This window comes from Chlorocebus sabaeus, chromosome 17, assembly GCF_047675955.1.
Source record: "Chlorocebus sabaeus isolate Y175 chromosome 17, mChlSab1.0.hap1, whole genome shotgun sequence".
In the NCBI taxonomy this organism is placed as follows: Eukaryota; Metazoa; Chordata; class Mammalia; order Primates; family Cercopithecidae; genus Chlorocebus; species Chlorocebus sabaeus.
This window is the reverse complement of record NC_132920.1, coordinates 27,622,198-27,636,107: the sequence shown is the minus strand read 5'-3', so window position 1 is coordinate 27,636,107 and position 13,910 is coordinate 27,622,198. Positions and strand designations below refer to the sequence as shown.

Here is a 13,910-nt window from a genome sequence, read left to right as displayed (position 1 = left end):
GTGAAATAACATTTGTGATAACAATTTCTGTTAATGACCAAAGAAACAAAAACAGGCAGAGAAAATAATAGATAAAACTAAACCTTTGGAATAATGTCATGTAAAAGAAATTGAGTTGATTCCAAGGAAAGAACTGGATGGAAGCTATTCCGATTTAGCATATAGAAGTCAATGCTAGAAAACATGAAATGGCTTGAATGGGTAAATATCTGTGGAGATACGATTTTCAAATATGAGAAGTAGTCCAAGGGAAGTTGGACTATGTGACTTATAAGATCTCTTTCAATCCAAAAAGTGTATGGCTCTGCCAATTACAATATAGGAGAAATTTGGTTAGATTTTTAAAAAACTTCCTGAAGATAAAAGATGGGGTATAATGGAATATTTAAACAAAGGATACAGTGAAGTAATCAACTGTATCAGTTTCCCAGGGCTATCATAACCAATTGTCATGTACTTGATGGCTTAAAACCATAGAAAGTTATTATCTCACAGTTCTGGAAGCCAGAAGTCAGAAATCAAGGTACTAGCAAGGCCATGTTCTCTCTGGAGGGTGGTGGGCAGAGGAGGTGTGGTGGTGGTGGTGAACTTGTTTCCGCTTTTTTTGTTTTTTAGTGACTATTGGCATGCCCTGCTCATCCTTGTCTTATGGCCACATCACTCTCAGCTCTGGCTTCATTTTCATATCTCTTTCTTTTCTATGTGAGCCTCAGTCAAATCCCTCTTTGCCTGCCTCTTACAGGAATTCATGATGGCATTTAGAATTCACTCAGATAATCTATAATAAATGCCTCTTCCCAAGATTCTTAATCACATCTTTCTCCATATAAGGTAACATTTGCAGATTCCAGTGATTATCACCTAGACATATCTTTTGGGAAGGGCCATCATTCATGGTACTGCATCATCTGTATCATTTAGGGCTATATAGTCCATCATCTTCCAAAGAAAAGAGCATAAAATTTACTTTTGAAGGGTCAGATTTTTAAATTTTAGATTCTTAAGGAAATGAGCAAGAATCCAACTTTATTCCTACTCGTAGTATCATTACTATCTTATCATGAGAATTTGTAAACTGTATACATTTTCCTGTTTAAAACAACAAACACATAGATTATATCATTTTTCAGTACATACACTGAATTGACCACAGGGCAAAAATTGGTGAAAAAATAAAATCTTTTGTGCAGATATAAGAAATCAATATAGTTTTTAAAAGGTGCATGAGTATTAGCACCATATGGATAGTGGAATTATTAGGAAGATAATACAGTCTGTCTCTCTGTGTATAATTTAAATATAGACACAAAATACATTGTCATATTTATCATATTTTACTTTTCAAAGTTATTTACATTAAGAATAACAATAATATTCCCATAAATATGTCACAGGTTTTTTTTTTTAAACACCATTTCCAGTACCAAAATGTATCTCACATATGCTCCAATAAAAAGACACAGATCATCAGACTGATAAAAAAGCAAGGCTCACTATATGCTGTCTATACGAAAGGTACTTTAAATATAAGGACACTAGCCAGGCATGGTGGCTCACGCCTGTAATCCCAGCACTTTGGGACCCCGAGGTGATCAGTTAAGGTCAGGAGTTTGAGGTCAGCCTGGCCAACATGGGGAAACTCCGTCTCTACTAAAAATATGAAAATTAGCAGGACACAGTAGCAGCACATCTGTAATCCCAGCTTCTTGGGAGGCTGAGGCACTAGAATCGCTTGAACCCGGGAGGCGGAGGTTGCAGTGAGCCATGAAATGTGCCACTGCACTCCAGCCTGGGTGACGGAGGGAGACTGTTCCAAAAAATATATAAAATAAAACAAAATAAAAATGTGTGTGTATATATATGTATCTATAATGACACACACAAGTAAATAGTAAAAGATTGGAAAAGGTAGCCACAGTAACATTAATCAAAAGAATTGACTATGTTATTATAAGAAAAAGTAGATTTCAGAGTAAAGAATATTACCAAGAATATAATCATTTAATAATAATAAACCAATCCATCAAAAGGACATATGAATCTTAAACATTTATACACATGATAACTAAACTTCAAAATACATACAGAGAAATCTGGTAGAGATGAAAGAGGTAGGCATGCCATGATTCTAGGTGATTTCAGCACCCCTTCATCAATAATAGATAGAACAAATAGACAGAAAATCAGTAGGCATATAGAAGACTTGAACATTATCAACCGAAGTGATCTATTTGACATTTATAGAAGGCTCTACATAGCATCAGCAGTATATGCATTCTTCTCAAGCGCACACAGAACATTTCCCATGATAGACCATGTTCTAGAGTATAAAACATCTATCAGTATAGTTAAAAGGATTCAAATCATAGCAACATATGTTCCCTGACAACAAGTTTTGTTGCAAGCCTGAGAGAATTTTAGTTCAGTTATAGATGTTTGCTTCTATGCCCCACAGTTTATATTCCAAATTTCATAAATTCTAAGATGTATATTTTTTCCACATTTAACTTCTCTTAAAAATTGCTGTTCATCTATAATCTATGACTTTTACAATCATGTTGGCCAGGTGACAGTCACAACATAGTTGCTATTGCAGTTGTGAATTGCAATGTGTGAAGTTCACTGTTACTCCTGATAGCCTAGCTGGCTAAATGGAATCCTCCATGTTTCAGTCAACAAATGATTTTAGGACCATTTATGGAAGGACTATAAGTCTGAGTTGTATCCTGAAAACTTTGTTGATACTGTGAAAGAAAAATCAAAATTACTAAAGGGAAAAGTCAAGCTGGGAACTGCTCAGGGCAAACCTTCCCCCCCATTTTATTTAAAGTCATCCCTCTGCTTGCTGAGACAGATGCATATTCTGATTGCCTCCTTTGGCAAGGCTTATCAGAAACTCAAAAGAATGCAACAGTTTATCTCTCACCTACCTGTGACCTGCAAGCCCTTCCCTGCTTTGAGTTGTCCCCACCTACCTGGACAGAACCACTGTTCTTCTCACATATATTGATTGATGTCTCATGTCTCCCTAAATTGTATAAAACCAAGTTGTGCCCCAACTACCTTCGGTACATGTCGTCAGGACTTCCTGAGGCTGTGTCATGGGTGTGTGTCCTCAATCTTGGCAAAATAAACTGTCTAAATTAACTGAGACCTGTCTCAAATTTTGGGGGTTCACAATACTTTCTGGTAAGCTCAAGAATGCAATAGCGTTTGTATTTGCAGAATAGGTATAGTAACTATTACTGGATTACAGGGAATACTGTAAGGGTTCAGAAATTTAATGGTTCAGCATAATTCTGGGAACATAGTAAGTTCTCACTGAGTATCTGCTACAATAATGTTTCAAATATTATTGTCCCTCAGTAGCAGGTAAAAACTGAGGCTCAGATTGACACATACTTTGTAACAGGGAGTTCCAAAATTTGAATTCTGGCCAGTACCTCCAAATTCCAGCTGTTTGCCACTAAACCACTCTTTTCATATGTGTTAAAAGTGTAATTGAATTACGTCTTCTATTTAAGAAACAACTTATTCTTTTCAAAGAAATCACATTTCTTATCTCTTTGAACAGATGTTCTTATTTCCTTTGTACACGGGCAGAAATTGAAACATGACAATTATCTAGTCAAGGTTGTCCACCCAATCTAACAGAGAAATGTCCTTTTCACTAGAGAAACGCTATAGGTTAACTTGGTTTTTCACAGGAAAACTTGAGCAAAAAAATGAGAATATCAGGATTGTTAAGCATGAAGAAAATTCTAAAAACAAGAGACAAAAGTTGATAAAAATGAGAGTCGCTCATGCCTGTAATCCCAGCACTTTGGGAGGCCGAGGAGGGCAGATCACAAGGTCAGGAGTTTGAGACCAGCCTGGCCAGTATGGTGAAACCCCGTCTGTACTAATAATACAAAAATTAGCCAAGCATGGTGGCACATGCCTGTAGTCCCAGCTACTTGGGAGGCTGAGGCAGAAGAATTGCTTGAACCAGGGAGGTGGAGGTTGCAGTGAGTCAAGATCATGCAACTGCACTCCAGCCTGGGTGACAAGAGCGAAACTCCATCTCAAAAAAAAAAAAAAAAGAAGAAGAAGAAGAAGAAAGCCTCAAGTAAGCATGTGTACAACTTCAGTAACACATTGTGCATGCAGCCCCTCCAAGTGCTGGCAGGGCCACTGTGCATGAGGACAGTCCACCCCAAGGGAAGAATCAGGGGAAAAGGAATGCAACTCCCCGGAAACATGCCAATGGAAGCATGCCAACATATAAAGTCCCGAGTCAAACATCAAACAGTGCACTTGAGTCTCTCAAGTCACCCACTTGGCCGTCTTCCAAGTGTACTTTACTTCCTTTAATTCCTCTCTAAAACGTTTTAATAAACTTTCTCTCCCAGGGCGCAGTGGCTCATGCCTGTAATGCAAGCACTTTGGAAGGACAAGGCAGGTGGACCACCTGAGGTCAGGAGTTCGAGACCAGCTTAACCAATATGGTGAAACCCCATCTCTACTAAAAATATAAAAATCAGCTGGGCGTGGTGGTGTGTGCCTGTAGTCCCAGCTACTTGGTAGGCTGAGGCAGGAGAATTCCTTGAACCCAGGAGGCAGAGATTGCAGTGAGCCAAGATTGTGCCCACTGCACTCCAGCCTGGGCAACAGAGTGAGACTCTATTTCAAAATAATAATAACAATAATAATAATAAAATTTTCACTCCTGCTCGAAACCTTACCTCTATCTCTCCCTCCGCCTTATGACCCTCAGTCTAATTCCTTCTTCTGAGGAGGCAGGAGTTGAGATTGCTATAGACCTATACCGATTTGACGCTGCTAGTATCACAGCCAGCAAGGTATGGAATGCCTTGATGGCATCACCTGAGAACTTGTTACAAATGCAAATTCTTGCGTTCTATCCTGACACACTGCATTAGAAACCCTAGAGTTTGTGGCCCAAGTATCTTTGTGTAATAAGCCCTCCAGGTGATTCTGATGCATGCCAAAGTTTGAGAACCACTGGTTTAAACTATTTGAAAATTGAGCTGTTGTCAAATTGAATGCTGAGTAACCAACCAACATTGCGTCCTTCAAGTGTCTACGAGGTGAACAACACCATGCTAAGGGGTACAAATTTACTCATTCATTTGATGGGATTCAAGACATGCTACCCCAAAATATGGCACCTTGGCATTTGAGAAAACATCAGAAGCAGGAAGGTCACTCTTTAACCTTCCTTTAAAGTAGGTCATAAAGTGAATTAGTGAAGTATTAACTCTCACTTTCATTCCAAAGGTACCCTCCCTAAACCTGGAGGAAAGCCTTATCTTGGCCACTGCGCCTTATCTTGGCCAGGCGTGGTGGCTCACGCCTGTAATCCCAGCACTTCGGGAGGCCGAGGCAGGCGGATCACGAGATCAGGAGATCGAGACCATCCTGGCTAACACGGTGAAACCCCGTCTCTACTAAAAATACAAAAAATTAGCCGGGTGTGGTGGTGGGTGCCTGTAATCCCAGCTGGTCGGGAGGCTGAGGCAGGAGAATGCCGTGAACCTGGGAGGCGAAGCTTGCAGTGAGCCGAGATGGTGCCACTGCACTCCAGCCTGGGCAACAGAACAAGACTCCATCTCAAAAAAAAAAAAAAAGAAAAAAAAGAAATGTCCTTATCCCTGAAGACATAGGAATACAGAAGAATCTAAACAGGTCTGCTAAGATCCCCCCAGTTTATTACCATTAGATCATACCCCTTCTGTCCTACAATGATATTTCTCCCCAGCTATCCACTTCTTCATCAAACTTAGCATAGAAATACACAGGTATCTTTGAAATTTGTCTCTGAAGGCTTCTGTGTCACATAAAACCTAGAATAAATAAGTTTCTGTTGTTAATTTGTCTTTTGTTATAGGGGCCTCAGCCATGAACCTTGAGATGGGTGAGGAAAAGATATTACTTTAGTGATAAGTACTTACTGCGCATCTACTAGGTGCCTGCATATTTTCAGAAATTGCAGACACAGCAGTAAACAAAACTGACAAAAATCCATTTCTTTTGGGGACATCTAATCTGGTGGACAGGAAATAAAGTGAAATTTATGCTAGATCAGAAGGAACTAACTGCTATGAAGAAAAATGCAAAGCAAGAAAGAGGGGTAGGGTGTGTACATTTCTCTGTTTGAAGGCAGATGTTGCTGCGTCAAATAGTGATCAGGCAAGCCGCCAGTGATGACAAATGGACACTTAAAGGAGGAGTAAAATTGAAGAAGGTGAAAGACCTGCAGGAATTTCTTGGGGAAGAGGTTTATGGGCATAGGGAAGAGAAACTGCAAAGCCTGTACTGAGTCTGTGTGATATGGTTTGGCTGTGTCCCCACCCAGATCTCATCTTAAATTGTAGTTCCCATAATTCCCATGTGTCATGGGAGGGACCCAGAGGGAGGTAATTGGATTATGGGGGCAGTTTCTCCCATGCTATTTTTGTGATAGTAAGTTCTCATGAGATCTGATGGGTTTTATAAGGGGCTTCCCTCTTCGCTGGGCTCTCGTTTCTCTCTCCTGTCACCATTTGAAGAGAGACCTGTTTGCTTCCCTTTCCGCCATGATTGAGAGTTTCCCGAGGCCTCCCCAGTCCTCAATTAAACCTCTTTCCTTTATAAAGTACCCAGCCTTGGGCAGTTCTTTATAGCATCATGAGAACAGGCTAATACACTGTGGTTGGAAGGCTCTAAAGAATTACCTGGCTCTTCATTGGTTGAAGCACAGTGAACAAGGCCTGGCGTGGGAGGAGAGGAGGCATGTGTGGCAGGAGGCAGGGAAGTAGGGCCTCGTGGGTGATTTTCAGGAATACAGCTTGGTGTGTACCTACTTACACATTATCTGCTCCCCGTCCCCTTCCCATCTAAGCTGCTTCCCCAAGGAGGGGGCTTTCACAAAGGCCAGGCTGAAGAGTAGGTGTGAGAATGAATGAATGAGCAGCATGAGAGGGATGGTACTGATGAAAACTACTTTTTTTTTTTTTTTTGAGACGGAGTTTTGCTCTTGTTGCCCAAGCTGGAGTGCAATGGCGTGCTCTCGGCTCACTGCAATCTCTGCCTCCCAGGTTCCAGCAATTCTCCTGCCTCAGCTTCCCGAGCAGCTGGGATTACAGGCATGCGCCACTAGGCCCGGCTAATTTTGTATTTTTAGTAGAGATGGAGTTTCTCCATGTTGGTCAGGTTGGTTTCGAACTTCTGACCTCTGGTGATCCGCCAGCCTCGGCCTTCCAAAGTGTGGGGATTACAGGCGTGAGCCACCGCGCCCGGCCGAAAACCACTTTCCTGGTTAAAAGAGGGAGAGCAGAGGCCCTAGAACTACTGGAGTACGGTTTCTAATGTTGCTGGTGGGCCAGTTCAGGTTCATGACTTCACTGCACAAAATAATTTGAAAGTGAGTCCTAAATAAGCAAGAGTTTATTGCAAAGCGAAAGTACACTCTGATAAAGCTGATCAGAGAGGGCTGTTCAAGAGACAGTACTGGGTGATACTGGACAAACTCGCCTCACGGGAGTCTTACATGATTATTCATGAGCAGGTGGGAGGACATTGCTATAAAACATGTTCTGGTGGTCTCTTGGGCATGCCTTCACTGTGGTTTTGCATGGTAGCACATGCATCGCATGTCTCATTAGCATGTTAAATATCCCCCTGGGGTGTGTTTTTTACTACTATAATGAGTACAGGTCAATTTAAGGACACCAATCACGGGTTTCTGTGCTTGCGCCTATTGGAGGATTCCCCCCCCCCCTTTTTGCTCTTCTAATTCTTTGCTGCAGAATGTTCCAACTGTCAGGTCTCTGAGCCCAAGCCAAGCCATCGCATCCCCTGTGACTTGCATGTATACGCCCAGATGGCCTGAAGTAACTGAAGAATCACAAAAGAGATGAAAATGCCCTGCGCTGCCTTGACTGATGACATTCCACCACAAAAGGAGTGAAAATGGCCGGTCCTTGCCTTAAGTGATGACATTACCTTGTGAAAGTCCTTTTCCTGGCTCATCCTGGCTCAAAAAGCTCCCCCACTGAGCACCTTGTGACCCCCCACTCCTGCCCATCAGAGAAAACTCCCCTTTTGACTGTAATTTTCCTTTACCTACCCAAATCCTACAAAATGGCCCACCCTTATCTCCCTTCGCTGACTCTCTTTTCGGACTCAGCCCACCTGCACCCAGGTGATTAAAAAACTTTATTGTGCACACAAAGCCTATTTGGTGGTCTCTTCACACCGACGCGCATGACACCAACCATAAGTCCAGGATGCGGCTGGTTTGTGCACTGTCAGGCAATTTGTCCTCTCCATTTATTTAGCAAGTTTGTTCTCCTTTAAGAGAAGCTATGATCACCGTATCTAACCTACCTCTTTTAAACTAGGTTCCATATCTGAAATCGAATGCAGATATGTGTGTGCATGCACAGGCTTCTAGAGAGTGAGTCCAGATCTTTCATCACTGTCTTAGCTTGGGCTGCTATAAAAAACAACATAGGCCGGGCGCGGTGGCTCACGCCTGTAATCCCAGCACTTTGGGAGGCCAAGGTGGGTGGATCACGAGGTCAGGAGTTCGAGACCAGCCTGACCAATATGGTGAAACCCCATCTCTACCAAAAATACAAAAATTAGCCGGGCGTGGTGGCGGGCACCTGTAATCCCAGCTATTCTGAAGGCTGAGGCAGGAGAATCGCTTGAACCCGGGAGGCGGAGGTTGCAGTGGGCCGAGATCATGCCACTGCACTCCAGCTTGGGTGACAGAGCGAGACTCCATCTCAAAAAAAACAAACAACAAACAACAACAACAAAAACTGCCACCATAGACTGGGTAGCTTAAACAGACATGTATTTCTCACAGTTCTAAGGCTGGAAAGATCAAGCTGCCAGCATAGCCTGGTTCTGAAGCGGGTATTTTTCCTGGTTTGCAGACAGTTACCTCCATGATGTGTCCTCACATGGCAGAAAGAGGTAACGTCTTTCCTGTATCTTCTTATAAGGGCACTAATTCCATTCATGAGGACTTAACCCTCATGACCTAATTACCTCCCAGCTACCTCCAAATATGTCACATGGGGAACTGGGGCTTCAACATATGAATTTTGGAAAGACACAAACATTCACATTCTGTGAACCGAGGTCTTAAGAATCCCCAGCCCTGTACTGCAGCCTAGGCGACAGAAAGATACCAAAACAAACAAAACAAAAAAAGAAAGAAAGAAAGAAAGAAAAGAAAAGAAAGGAAAGGAAAAGAATCCCCACCCAAGACTTTCCCCAGAATATGATCAGGAATATCAGACCAGTGCTTTTGGCATTGATAAGCTTTCAAAAGCAAGCTTAACTTCTGAGTTTGGCCCTTACATTTATGCTCAGGTAAGGTTGAGCAGCAATCTACCTTAAAAAGGAAAAGATTGCTGGAAAAATTTGTGCTTCAAAGGAAAACTATAACACATCTTTCTGTGTCATCTGATTCCGATTGTACGGGAGCTATTTTACAACTCTGCAAATTGTAGATAATGATGGCAATACAAAATTCTTCGTATCTATGGACATGCAAATTAATTATATACTGCGGTAGGGACAAAATGGATGGCCATCTTCTTTAAACACGTTTGGGGAACATCTCACCAAAACAGTTTTGGCCTCATTTACACACCTATTTTAATATTCCTGATCTATAAATAGCGTCTGTTCTTTGGATTCTCCTATATGTGCTGCCGAAGCGAGCACTCTTTGGATTCTCCTTTGAACAGGTATCAACACCTCACCAATTACCGCACTGAGTTATACAAATGAGGTTCATTTTTATATTTGTATTAGAGTCATCACTGCACCCGTTGTGGAAATTATTCTTCAATGAGACCTTTGCGCTCAGTTTGCCAGGAAGAAGTTTCCAGTGCCACCCCATAACCATGGCAACTGAAGCATAAGGTAAATCCACAAAACTCTTAAATCCCCCACTGCCTCCCTTTTCTTTGGGGAGACCAGTGGAGAGCAACACTAGGTTCCCGTTTGCCTCACCTTCCCTCTGGCTCCTCCCCTCCTCCCTCCTCTTTTGGCTGCCCTACCTCCTTTATCCTCTGCTCGGGTTCTCTTCCTCCGCGGTCCTCCACTTCATTTTCTTTATTCTTCGTGCTCATATAACCCTATTCTACCTCTCCCGTTCCCTCCAGAACCCACCTGGACTTTGAGCCTCCCCACGGTCATAAAATGTCTTCTGCCTCCCTAACTAAGGAATGTGGCATCTTCCATAGCGCTTCCTGAAACTTAAGAGTCCGGAGCTTGAGAGCACTCGGCAAGTGGATACCCAGGGCCCTGCAGCGGCGGATAGAGTCAGCTCAGGAGCCCGCACCCGCGTGGTGAAGGTGCAGGCCCAGTCGGAGCAGTCCAACTGCGCCGCTGAGACCGTGCCGGAGCCGGGCAGCCCACACACGGGCCAGCCTCCAGTGTTGCCAGAGACGCTTTGAAGTTGCAGTGAAAGGGATTTTTTTCTTCCTGAAAAGAAGGGAAGAAGGCAAGAAGGCTCTGTCATGAGGCCCTATTCAATAAGAACGGAAAACTACCTAAATATCTTTTTGAAAACAAAGTCTATGGTATCAGTCGGAGTCCTGAAAACAGGCAAAGCATTCCTAGAGACGACAAGGGTCGTCTGCATGGCAAGCATTGGTGGTTCAGTGGTAGAATTCTCGCCTGCCACGCGGGAGGCCCGGGTTCGATTCCCGGCCAATGCAGCGACGACGTTTTATGCTTCTTGAAAACTACGTGTTATATTTCAGAAGTTGGATATTTTCCCTATACGGTTTTTTGCCTTAGTCTTACATCCTGACTACATGATAAAGCAGGCAGGGTAGCGACAGGCTATTTTCTTACAGAAACATCGAGGTTTTCTTTTTTTTGCTTTCAGAATGTTTGATACCAATACACGCTGAACTCATCCTCATGTTTGCAGCATAAATAGAACTAGTGGCCCTTGGTGGTGGGTGGAAATCAGATTTATTTAACTGTACCAAAAAACCAAAATCCCCACCAACTTTTACCAAAATCCCCACCAACTTTTGAGGTAAACATCACAAAGAATTTCCCGGCAAAAGAGGATTCTACATGTAGCAGAGTGGCGCAGCGGAAGCGTGCTGGGCCCATAACCCAGAGGTCGATGGATCGAAACCATCCTCTGCTAGCCCCTTCTTTTCCCCCGCCCCCCAAAAAGCTACTTAAGACATACTGTCACCAACCTTCCTTCCCTTGCTAGGTCAATCAAAGGGAAAGTGACAGCAAATGGAAGTATTCACATTCCTTAGAGGAGAAAATCAGAAAGCAGCTTTCAGTTAAGAAATCAGAGGTATCCCATCTTACAGAGCAGGAATTGATACTAAGTCCATGAGCTGAAATTCCTCCACCTCTACATACTATCATTTTGTAAACTATAATTTAAGTTTAGAGTTTCCAGTTTATAGGTAGTTAAATTTTGGAGATTCAGTTAAAGAGAATTGGAAGTATTTATTCTATTTTTATTATTTTATATTTTATATTTTATTTTATATTTTATTTGAGACAGGGCCTCACTCTGTCACTCAGGCTGGAGTCCAAATGGCACCATCATAGCTCACTGCAACTTCGAACTCGTGGGCTTAAACAGCCTTCGGAGTAGCTGGAAGTACAAGTGCTCCCCGCCTAGCCCAGCTGTATTTTTTTTTTAATTGTAGAGATGGGAGGTGGGAGGAAGGTGTCTCACTTTTTTTACCCAGTCTGGTCTCGAACTCCTGGGCTCAGATGATTCTCCTGCCTCGGCCTCCCAAAGTATTGGGATTACAGGCGTGAACCCTCTCGCCAGACCATGAAGTTATTTTGAATAACAACTCTTCCAAAAAAATGTCTTGCTCCTACTCTGTTTTCTTCCTTAGCACTTATTACTATGCAGTATATTGTGTTTTTATTCATTTAGTATTTTCTCTCTCATGGGAAGTAAATTTAAGAGGATAGATTTTTGTGTTTTGGCACTGTAGTTGCCATCATACCTAGAACAAGGCCTGGTACATCTTAGATACTGGTGAGTTGGTAAATATTAGTTAATAGCCACAATTTTCAATTCACTAAACCGAAACATCAGCATTTCTCATTACTCATCACCTTATTTTACCTTTTAAAAAATTATAGAAGAGTTAAAAGTGACCACAAGGATTTGATCTATTATTAACATCATGACATATTCACTACAAGTTTCTTTTATATTTAGAGAAAAGAGGAAAACACTCATGAAATGTAAGTATTCTTCAACTCCATCCCCAGACCTGTTAACGACTTTCTCAGGGCAAGTCTATTATGACTTTGATGTTCATCTGTCACGTTTCGTTTTCACTCCTGCTTATATATAGGCCCATGGCAATACAATTTTCTTTCTGAAACGGTCTTACTCTGTCGCCCGGGCTGGAGTGCCATGGCACCATCTCAGCTCACTGCAACCTCCACTTGCCGGGTTCAAGCAATTCTCCTGCCTTAGCCTCCTAAGTAGATAGGATTACAGGTGTGCACCGCCACTCCCAGCTAATTTTTTGTATTTTTAGTAAAGACAGGGTTTCTCCATGTTGCCCAGGCTGGTCTCAAACTCAACACTGCTCTCAGTAAGAAACTTTCTAATCACACAGATAAGCAGGGGCACATGTGATTTATCTAAAAAAAAAAAAAAAAAAAAAAAAAAAAAAAAAAAAAAAAAAAGAAAAATGGAACTGTACTTTTTATTTTCTCCTGGATCCTATTTAAGAAATGAATTTTCAGTTTATTCTTGGATATCGTGACTGTAGACAGAGCCTCGTTCCAAAGTAGTGAATTCAATTTACCTCCTAATCTTGTACAAGGCTGCCATTCTTCTTTCTGTATATAGTTTCCTATTAGCAAGCATGAAATTGAAAAGAGAGCAGCTATATAAAGATAGTCGTTTTGTAAAGACAGACACTTTGGGACCTCAGAGCACACTGTCAGTGTATTGTGAAAATTGTCAGAATCAAAATGTAATCACTAATGTTAAGAAAACTCTGACAAATAGAGCCCAGGAAGGCCATGAGGAGTGAGTTTTTATATTTGTATATCTGATCATAAAAACCATCACAAAACATTGTAAAAACCACAACCTTGTATAAAGGCCGTTGCAGATTTACACCAAAATATTTTTATAAGGACATCCATCCAGTAACTGTCTGTCTAACCTTGAACTGGTGTTACCTTTGTTATTGATCTCGTCAATGAAAAGAGTCAAACCCTGTAAAATATTTCAAGAGATGTATTCTGAGCCAAATATGATTGTGTCCTGTGACACACCCCTCAGGAGGTCCTAAGAACATGTGACCAAAGTGGTCAGGGCGCAGCTTGCTTTTATACATTTTAGGGAGGCAGGAGACATCAATCAAATACATTTAAGAAATACACTGGTTTGGTCCAGAAAGGCAGGATGCCCAGGCGGGGCAGGAGTGTTGGGGTAGGGGGTGGGGATGGGGTGCTTCCTCGCTACAGGTGAATTTAAACATTTTCTGGTTGACAATTGGTTGAATTTGTCTGAAGACCTGGGATTGACAGAAAGGGAGTGTTCAGGTTAAGAAAAAGATTGTGGAGACCAAGTTCTTTTGAAGTCTTACAGTGGCTGCCCTTAGAGAAAATAGATGACAACAAATGTTTCCTATTCAGATCTTAGTTAATCTCTTTAGGATTGGGAGGCTCTGGAACAGAGATTCATTACAGACGCAGATTTTCCCCCACACAAAAAAACAACTTTGCAGGGTCATTTCAAAATATGGCAAAGAAACATGGTTTTTGGTGTAAAATATTTTGATTTTCTTCCTTGTCTCATAATGTTTTATGCCAGAGTCAGGTTGGAAAGTAACTCATGATATATAGGGTTAAATAAAACCCATCTGATGAGAATT

At 41.9% G+C, this 13,910-nt stretch overlaps 2 non-coding genes across 2 annotated transcripts; both read left to right on the top strand.

The window, feature by feature from the left end:
- Positions 1–10,656: 10,656 nt before the first annotated feature.
- On the top strand, positions 10,657–10,727 carry TRNAG-GCC (transfer RNA glycine (anticodon GCC)). Its single transcript has one exon. It is a non-coding gene; the product is annotated as a tRNA-Gly (tRNA).
- Positions 10,728–11,101: 374 nt separating this feature from the next.
- On the top strand, positions 11,102–11,173 carry TRNAM-CAU (transfer RNA methionine (anticodon CAU)). The gene has a single exon. It is a non-coding gene; the product is annotated as a tRNA-Met (tRNA).
- The last annotated feature ends 2,737 nt before the right edge of the window (positions 11,174–13,910 follow it).